Raw genomic sequence first — 11,040 nt, 5'->3', positions numbered from 1 at the left:
TGTTCCTCTTTTTTTTTTTTTTGGGTCATACAACATACTCTCACACACACAAACCTAACAACTACACTAGGATTCAAACCTTGCACTCTTAACCATCTTCAACTTTTGACTATTGTCACACTAACCCTCTCGATGGATATGATCATATGAACATGGTTTCCCTGTGAAGCTTTGGAAATATTGGTAGTCTATGTAAAATTATAGATATTTTCTCGAGATCACACATCCTGCTAAGCATCAACGGAATCTTATTAGACTTTTATCCAGTTAATAGAATTTGAACTCAAAATATGGAGTATGAAGCAAACCTTAAGAAAATGTGATATTTATATGCAAACCTATTTTTATGACTTTGCCACTTTGCCTATTATCACTAGAGCAAACTTCAGAAGCAGCCATTCTTATTTATATTGATTAGTAATTTTAGTTAGTATACACATTTTATTAATGTATTTAGAACTTTTTTTTAACATAAGCTTATAATTAAAAATAAGCTAATAGCTAAATGATGATTAAAAAAAAATAATAAATTAGAATGACTTTGTAATACTAATGTTATTATTAGTATATGTATTCGTATTATATACGGAATAATATATAACAATATATAAAATATTTGATATTTAAATAATTTACTAGTTAATATAGTCAAACAATTTATTAAATAATTTAATATTTATCTTAATTAAATTAAATAAATTAAAAAATACCTTAAAAAGTATGTCACATCAATTATACTATTAATTGAGAAAATTTTATTTTAATTATATTAGGACTTTTTTATTTATATATGTACGAGAAATTCATTATTTTTCATAATGCGCATAGATTAAAACTGTGCTCAAATTGCGCATTGTCATTTCAGGTTCATCATCCATGAAATAGAATTACTCTCCATTTTATGTAAGGTGTCCACGAAATAAAGACTCCATTTCACCTTCGGCAGCCACGAATTGGAGCAACCACATTAGCCAGGGCAGACGCAAAATGAAGGCACGGCAGTTGCAAAATGGGTCGTGTCAGGACTCCCTCCAATTTGCGTAGGGCTGCACATGAATTGGATAATATCCGCATATTCGCGGTAATTATCCGCATCCGATTCGAATTTTGCGGATATTATTCGATCCACAAAGCCATTGGATCAGATTGGATCCGATCCGCATTATGGTAGGATCGGATTGCGGATTTGGCAGTGATATCCGCAGATTCGATCCGCAAATTCGCATATCCGCACATCATATATAAATAGCATAGTTTAAGAAAATAAATCCTAATGTGATATGAATTTTAATGTGTTGTTTTATGAATTTTATGATATCTTGTTTTTTATTTTTTATGTTGTACTTCGACTTAGAATAATTAAGTTTAAATCTTGTGTTATTATTTTTTTTGTTATTCAAGAGAACTTTTATTGATAATATTTTAGAATTAAATATGCTTAAACAGGTGGAAAAATGAATTTTTTTTTTTGTAAAAATAGCCAAATGGAATTTGAAAACATTTTTTTTAATTATGCGGATATACCCGATATCCGATTCGATCCGATCCGCATACTTGCGGATCGGATCGGATCTGGCTTGTGATGCGTGAGCATCTTTCCTATATTTTCCTAGTGAATTTGCACCTAAATTGTTGAATTTAATTAAGAATTAATTATATTTTAGCCACTATGGATGCTATTTTGAGTTTTGTGCAATTTTATTTATTTTAGGTAGCATTCGGATGGATTTGATGAAGTTTCTGCAGAGAAAGAGAAGAAGCCAAGGAGATGACCAGCGAATACCGACGCGGACGCATGGCTCACGCGACCGCGCGGAATAGAGGAAATCGCAATGACGCGATCGCGTGCCTGACGCGAATGCGTGGACTGGAATCTGCACAAATGACGCGAACGCGTGGACGACGTGGACGCGTCACATGCGTCACGTGCAGAAAATGCAGAAAAAAACGCTGGGGGCGATTTCTGGGCTATTTTGACCCAGTTTCCAGCCCAGAAAACACAGATTAGAAGCTGCAGCATGGACAATTCAAGTGGTCCCATCCATCCATTGAAGATTTGATTATTTAAATTAATTCAAATTTTAATTCTAGGAAAAGATATTATTTTAATTTTTAGTTTTAGATATTAGATTTCAAATCAATTAGGATTAGTTATAAAAAGGGGAGACTTCTCTCCTAGTAGAATATACCATTAGGGGGATTCCATTAGGGAATTCTATACAAATTTACATTCTACATTCCATGAGCAACTAAGCCTCTACTGTTAAGGTTAGGAGCTCTGTCTATTTCTATGGATTGATTTTATTGCTTTTTCTATTTTAATTTATGTATGGATTTATATTTAAGAATTGTTTTCGCTCTTTATTTTATGAATTTGGGTGGAACGGAAGTATGACCCTCTTTCTATTTGAGTTCCTGTAAAACTTGGAAAAGCTCTTTACTTGAACAACAGCTTGAAAACATTTTCTCCTAAATTTTAATTATTTGGACTTAACGGAATACGTGACATATAATCCTTTTATTTTTGGGTAATTAGAGTTTTTGTGGCATATAAACTGGAATTTGATTATCACACTCTAATTGGAATTAATTGACCAAGGAATTGGCTATTGATGAATTTTAGAGGAGACTAGAAAGGTCTAAGGAATTAGGGTCTAGTCACATATAGTTTGCCATAAATTAAATCCTACATGATTAAATTAGTTAGTAAGAAAATTTAATCCGGACAAATAGATAACTCTGAAACCTTAACTATCTTCTCCATATATTATTCCCATCTTAATTACTTGCCTTTCTTTAATATTTTTTATATTATTTAATGTCTTTTATATTACATCTCAACACCAATTTTTGTTTGTCTAACTAAGCCTATCAAACACTATTGTTGCTTAGTCCATCAATCCTCGTGGGATCGACCCTTACTCACGTAAGGTATTACTTGGTACGACCCGGTGCACTTGCCGGTTAGTAAGTGTGGTTATAAAAATACCGCACCAAGTTTTTGGCGCCATTGCCGGGGATTGACTGTGATTAACAACTATTAGTTGTTTTTTTTTGTGACTAACAACTATTAGTTGTTTGATTATAGGGATGGCAAAATTCTCCGAGACGCGGGGATCCCTGCGGGGATTGCCCCGAATGGGGATCCGATTGTGGAGAATTTTCCCTGCGGGGATGGGGATGGGGGACAAAATTCCCCCGAAGCAGGCGCGGGGACCCGAGCGGGGATCCCGCCCCGTCCCCGCTATTCCCCGAAATTTATGAATTCCTTGAATTATTTTTAATAGTTTATTTCTCATATATGTTTTTTAGACATTTCTCACACACATATATATAGAAATCCAAAACTCCTAATCTTTATTTGCATAACCCTTCTTCAATTCAGAGATTCCTAAGGCAGTACATACTTCATCCAACCTCTCTGCAGCCACTCCCTCGTCACCCTTCTCACCGCATCGTCACACCTCACTGTGCCATCACCCTTACCGCGTCGTAATTTCTTTTTGCGGCGTTCCTTTTTGTAACTCTGCCGTCGTGTCCATTCTCCTCTCTGTTGCCGCGTCTCCCACCTCGTCTACTACTTTGTCCTTTGGCTCGTCGTTGCATCCCCATTGCGTTATTTCGAAAGAAGTCACCATCGTGTCATTTAAACTTTTTGTATAAAATCTTGCAGTTTTTGTATAAGATAGATACTTGTAGCTCTATTCATATGGAAATTAATAATTAGTTAGAACTATTATGTACATGGGGAATGGGGTCCCCGCAGGGAATGGGGCCCCGTGGGGAATGGGGATGGGGAGCAATATTCCCCCACGGCGGAGAATGAAATTAAGTTTGGTGTTTCCTAGTTAGTTTTATTTTAATTTTTTTTATTTTAATTTTTAGAATTTTATTCTGTCTTCTTTGTTTTCCTATTTACCACATGGTGCGTTTAATTCTGTTTGGTGTGTTGTGCTGAGAAAAAAATAATGGAGAGAGATCATATGGGTTACTACTCACACCCGAGTAGTGATTCATATCCTTATGAATGGGGAAACTACCCAAATTTTGATTGGCAAGGTCCAAACCAAAGAAACTTCAATGCTCCATGTTCCAACTACCAAGAACCATCATATTTCTACCCATATCAAGAGCCACCATCAGATATTGAAGCTCCTCAGAAGAAGGGTGTTATGGAAGTAGAAATTTTTAATGCTATTCTTACCCAAAACAAGCTTATGACTCAGCAATTAAATCTACTTACTCAACAGATGGGTGGCATGCAAGTCTCAGCTATCAACACCCAAAATCCTCTTCAAGAAGTCAATTACGTGGGGAGTGCTCCTAGAAACCCCAACAATGATCCCTATTCTAAGACTTACAATCAGGGGTGGAGAAATCACCCAATTTTTGGGTGGAGAGAGCAACTTCAGAGGCCACAAGATTTTAATCATAATTCTCAAGATGGTTCTCAACAGAATAATTTTAATAACCACCAGTTTCAATCAACTCAGCAGGCAAACTCTAAATCCCAGGAAGATTCTAATTGGGAGATGATGATAAGTTTTATGCAGGAAACCAGAGCCTCCATTAGAAACTTGGAAGTGCAAATGGGCCAAATGAGCAAGCAATTACCTGAGAAGTCTGCAAGTACATTTCCAAGTGATACAGTGGTGAACCCAAGAGAAGACTGCAAGGTTATTCAACTGAGAAGTGGTAAAGTAGCTGGCGCTGAGACCAAGGTCAATGAAGAGTCAGTCAAAAAAGAAAGCTACCAAGAAGAAGATGTTGAAATTGAGGAAGCTTGCAAGGAGGTGGTAGAATTCAAAGTAGAACACAAGGGAGTAGAGCTTGCAAGACCTCTTCCAAAGCCATCACCATCCAATACAACATTCAAGTGGGTAAAATTTCTACCCTTAACCTTTACTTTTTCACTTGAATATGGACTACTGGAGACGGATGGTCAACTTAGAGCTCTTTGTGGCATTAAGAGTAAGAGGAAGATGGTTAGTGGTAAGAGTCGTCAAGTAAGGTTCAATATGGTTGCATGCTCCGAATTGAAGTGCAAGAATTGGTGTAGAGCTAATCTGAATGGGTCTAGAAGGATGTTTGGATGTCTCTGTGAGAATTCAGATCGCTTGCCACCCGGTAGGAACAATGGTGATCCACAAGAAGACGGGTGTAAAAGCAAGGTTTGGGACCCTGAAATTCATTCCCACAATCAACACTCTTGGGGCCTTGTCACTTGCTTCAACTTGCTCAAAGGCTTTATGCGCCTAGTTTGGGATCCCGGTAGCCATTGGATTAACAAACATTGGTGGAGATTCCTGGATCAGTACAAGCACAAGCCACCATGACAAGGAAGCTCACAACATGTCCAACTTAAGGACTTTAACTAAAAGTGCTTGGTGGGAGACAACCCACCGTGGTATGATCATTCTTTTTCATCTTTAGCTATTTTTCGTAGTAGTAGTTTTCTTAGTTATTTTATTTTATTTTTTTTTATTAAGTTCTTACTAATTTTCTGATCATGCAGCTATTTTATCACAGGAACCGAACACCTCAGGCTAAAAAAAAAAAAAGAGAGGCACATGACGCGATCGCGTCATTGATGCGAACGGGTCAATCATGAGTGCGTGAAAAATAAATTTGAACAGAGAGTTGCGCGGGAGTGGCGCAAGAATTATGCCTCTAGCACAAACAAGCCCGCGCGGACGCATGGCTCACGCGACTGCGTCATTCATGATTTTTGCCACTTCACGCGGACGCGTGACATGAAGAATCGACATAAAAGGTGTCTGGGCAGAGAGTTGTGATGGCTTGAGGCAAGATGTATGCTAAAAGCACAAATTCGGTCACGCGGATGCGTGCCCGATGCGTCCGCGTCATTTGCATACATGGCCATCCACGCGGACGCGTGCCTGACGCTAACGCGTCATTATGAAGGATGCGTGACGTACGCGATCGCGTCATTGACGCGAACGCGTCGCTTGCGCCGCCCAGTTTCTTTCTCTCTCTCCCAATCCTAATTCTCTCTTATTCTCTTATCCTTTTAATTTTTCTTTCATTTTTAATATTTGTCTCTTCTATTTTCAATTCTTCTTTGCTTGAGGACAAGCAAACCTTTAAGTTTGGTGTTGACGCTGCGCTTATAAGTTTTCTAGTACAAAGGGAGGCGAATCATCTTCGCGAAGGAGCACAACCTGAAGAATAAAGCGACCGCTAGGATAATTAAGGTGGTTGAGTTCCTTTCATTTTTTATTCCTCCCCTCTTTTTTTTATGTTATGTTCCGGTTTCCTGTTATTTTGCTTTGTTTGTTGCATGATCTTTTATTAGTTAGAATCCTAGAACTAGTTTAGTTTTCTCGTAATTGCTTTAATTCTAAAAAGATGTCTCATGTATTACTCACTGAACTTGAATTCAAAAAAAAAAAATTAAATAAATAATATATAGGAGTGATATATTGCATGAGAAAGTTGGTCTATATTGAAGAATAGTCTTATTTACTTAAATATGGTGGTATTTTCTGTGACTCTGAATGCATGCTTGAACAGTGCATATTTTTTATAGTGAAGTTTATGAATGTTAAAATTGTTGGCTCTTGAAAGAATGATGAAAAAGAGAAATGTTATTGATAATCTGAAAAATCATAAAATTGATTCTTGAAGTAAGAAAAAGCAGTGAAAAACACAAAGCTAAAAATAAATAAATAAATAAATAAATAAAATAAAGAAAAAAAGCAAGCAGAAAAAGCCAATAACTCTTTAAACTAAAAGGCAAAGGGTAAAAAGGATCCAAGACTTTGAGCATTAATGGATAGGAGGGCCCTAAGGAATAAAATCCTGGCCTAAGCGGCTAAATCAAGCTGTCCCTAACCATGTGCTTGTGGCGTGAAGGTGTCAAGTGAAAAGCTTGAGACTGAGCGGTTAAAGTCGTGTGTCTGTGGCATTTATGTATTCGGTGGTAATACTGGAAAACAAAATGCTTAGGGTCACAGCCAAGACTCATAAAGTAGCTGTGTTCAAGAATCAACATACTGAACTAGGAGAGTCAATAACACTATCTGAATTCTAAGTTTCTAAGGATGCCAATCATTCTGAACTTCAAAGGATAAAGTGAGATGCCAAAACTATTCAAGATTGCAGTTGTAAACCCCACTGTAAGAAGAGACATGGGCTTAATCGAACTCTCATTCTCATACAAATTCACATCCTAAGCTTATATTAGTTTTGGTTGCTTGAGGACAAGCAACAGTTTAAGTTTGGTGTTGTGATGCGTGAGCATCTTTCCTATATTTTCCTAGTGAATTTGCACCTAAATTATTGAATTTAATTAAGAATTAATTATATTTTAGCCACTATGGATGCTATTTTGAGTTTTGTGCAATTTTATTTATTTTAGGTAGCATTCGGATGGATTTGATGAAGTTTCTGCAGAGAAAGAGAAGAAGCCAAGGAGATGACCAGCGAATACCGACGCGGACGCATGACTCACGCGACCGCGCGGAATAGAGGAAATCGCAATGACGCGATTGCGTGCCTGACGCGAATGCGTGGACTGGAATCTGCACAAATGACACGAACGCGTTGACGACGCGGACGCGTCACATGCGTCACATGCAGAAAATGCAGAAAAAAACGCTGGGGGCGATTTCTGGGCTATTTTGACCCAGTTTCCAGCCCAGAAAACACAGATTAGAAGCTGCAGCATGGACAATTCAAGTGGTCCCCATCCATCCATTGAAGATTTGATTATTTAAATTAATTCAAATTTAAATTCAAATTTTAATTCTAGGAAAAGATATTATTTTAATTTTTAGTTTTAGATATTAGATTTCAAATAAATTAGGATTAGTTATAAAAAGGGGAGACTTCTCTCCTAGTAGAATATACCATTAGGGGGATTCCATTAGGGAATTCTATACAAATTTACATTCTACATTCCATGAGCAACTAAGCCTCTACTGTTAAGGTTAGGAGCTCTGTCTATTTCTATGGATTGATTTTATTGCTTTTTCTATTTTAATTTATGTATGGATTTATATTTAAGAATTGTTTCCGCTCTTTATTTTATGAATTTGGGTGGAACGGAAGTATGACCCTCTTTCTATTTGAGTTCCTGTAAAACTTGGAAAAGCTCTTTACTTGAACAACAGCTTGAAAATATTTTCTCCTAAATTTTAATTATTTGGACTTAACGGGATACGTGACATATAATCCTTTTATTTTTGGGTAATTAGAGTTTTTGTGGCATATAAACTGGAATTTGATTATCACACTCTAATTAGAATTAATTGACCAAGGAATTGGCTGTTGATGAATTTTAGAGGAGACTAGGAAGGTCTAAGGAATTAGGGTCTAGTCACATATAGTTTGCCATAAACTAAATCCTACATGATTAAATTAGTTAGTAAGAAAATTTAATCCGGACAAATAGATAACTCTGAAACCTTAACTATCTTCTCCATATATTATTCCCATCTTAATTACTTGCCTTTCTTCAATATTTTTGATATTGTTTAATGTCTTTTATATTACATCTCAACACCAATTTTTGTTTGTCTAACTAAGCCTATCAAACACTATTGTTGCTTAGTCCATCAATCCTCGTGGGATCGACCCTTACTCACGTAAGGTATTACTTAGTACGACTCGGTGCACTTGCCGGTTAGTAAGTGTGGTTATAAAAATACCGCACCAGCTTGAAAAATTACGGATATCGTATTCGATCTGATCCGATAAGTGCAGTGCGGATCGGATAGAATTTTAGGTTATATCCGATCCGATCCGATCCGTGTGCAATCCTAAAATTGCGGATACTGCACACGAAGTAAACAACTCAGGTGGGGGAACACACACAATGGGCAGCAGATTTTGTTTGTAGCACACATGAGATGAGGCAACTTAGTGTGTACTGCACACGAATTGGAACCAAAGTTAGGCTATAAAAACCCCGCTCCAGCAGAAGTGATGCCACATCTCCAATTCACCCTTCTTCTACTTTTTCTTCCTCTCCATGAATCCCATTTCCATAAATTTTAGATTCATCAACTTCTGTTGTGGAAATGGCTTCTGAACACATATATGTGATCTTATATTCGAATGGAGAAATTTCTCATACAATTGAAGGTGTAACATTTATGTGATCCTAATACTTTTGGTTTATTATAAATATATTTTGTTAGTTTAAGGATAAATTTTATTATTTAAAGATTATTGTATATTATTATTATGTATTTATTTTTAGAGTAAAAGATAAATAGGTCTCTGACATTTTTTTTGCGGACATTTTTGTCTCTGACCATTGAAAAATACTTTTAAGTCCCTGACATTCTTAAAAGTTGGACGGATCAGTCCCTCCGTCAGACCCAACGAAAAAGTTTGACGTGGCTCCCGTAATGCTTGTCATGCGTACGCGTGGGTCACATACGCGTCGCCATGAATTCTCCACTTTGCTATGAATTCTTCACTTTGCATGTTTTTTTTTTTCATTTCTTTCAAGCTATTCTTGCCTTCAAAACTTTAAATCACTCAAACAAACATATCAAGGCATCGAATGAGAGAAAAGTAAATTAAATCTAGCAATTTAGGGTGTGTTTAGGATTCACGTTGGGAAAGAGAAGTCCGTTTGAGTGTCTTGAACGTCTCATTTTTATGTTTGGCAACTTTCTGAAACTCTGAACCCAGAATTGCTTTCACCTCTGAACGTACGTTCATGTGAAGCAAAAAATTCTAGCTTCTGCATTTACATTGGGGAATGTTGATTACAGTTGAGAAATTAGATGAGAAATTTATTCCTTTTTTACCAACTCTACCTTTCATTTTCTTCTATAAAAAAGATGCAAGTAAGCATATAACTTTTACAGTAATTTTTTCTGTATGTTCTTCGTTCTAATTTTTTTTTGGGTTAAGTACAATTTTAGTCTCAACGTAGAGGCCGAAAATCGATTTCGTCCCCACCCTTTTTTCGCTACAAAATGGTCCCTAAGGTTTAATGTAATTTTAAAATCGTCATTCGGACATTTATACCCTTCCCCCTTCTTCTCCAAAATTAACCAGAAGCGAAGCTGAACCACCACCACCACCACCACCATCATCATAAGAACAATAGATAATAGAATCATAAGAACTCAAAATCAGAACCCACCACCACCACCCCCACCCACTGCTACTCCATCACCATTTGCATCACATCAACCACAATTCAGAAAATCATCATCATCATCGACATCATCATCAGAACCCAGAACTCAGGATCCATAACTCAAACTCAGAAAAAAAAATCCAGAACTCAAATTCAAAAAAATAAAAACTCAAAACTCAGAAAATCATTATCATCATCGTCATCATCATCAGAATCCAGAACTCAAAAAATCCCCAATTTCATCTTCAATTACAAGAACCAAAAATTCATAAATATAATTACCAAAACAAATGACGAGACGAGGTGCGACGGTGAGGAGGAGGTGTGGCGACACGACGACGAGGACGAGGGCGAGGAGTAGGAGCAGAAACGGCTCGCAGCACACGGTGAGATCCAGCGGCGAGGACTGAACGATGAGGAGCAGGAGCGGCGGCGACGAGGAGCAACGGCGATGAAGAACAGCGGCGATAGCCCTTCTCCTTCTCCCTTTTCTTCCCCAAACCAAACACCCCCTGTGATATCCTTCCCCCTTCTCCTGTAACCCATTTTTTTTCTTTTTTTTAGTTATGAGTATTTTCGGAATAAAAATTAAAATTTTGGTAAAAAGGATGATTTTAAAACTAAGTTAAACATTAGGGACCATTTTGTAAACAAAAAAAGGCTAGGGACAAAAAAAAATTTCAGCTCCTACCTTAGGGACCAAAATCGTACTCAACCCAAAAATATAAGATGAGGTATATGTTATTCAAAGTGAATAGCGTACCTTTCACGTAGTTAAAATTTTGTACTGATTTTGTGGTAACTGCCCCTGAATATATCCAAATGATTCTATTATAGCCGAAATTCTCTCTAATTGAAGATCAGTCACCTTTATTATCTCAATTGGATTCTAATTTATAGGTACAATTAGGTCGAGT

The sequence above is a fragment of the Arachis ipaensis genome, chromosome B08, assembly GCF_000816755.2.
Source record: "Arachis ipaensis cultivar K30076 chromosome B08, Araip1.1, whole genome shotgun sequence".
NCBI lineage: Eukaryota > Viridiplantae > Streptophyta > Magnoliopsida > Fabales > Fabaceae > Arachis > Arachis ipaensis.
The sequence above is the reverse complement of the archived record's forward strand: the minus strand, read 5'-3'. Positions refer to the sequence as shown.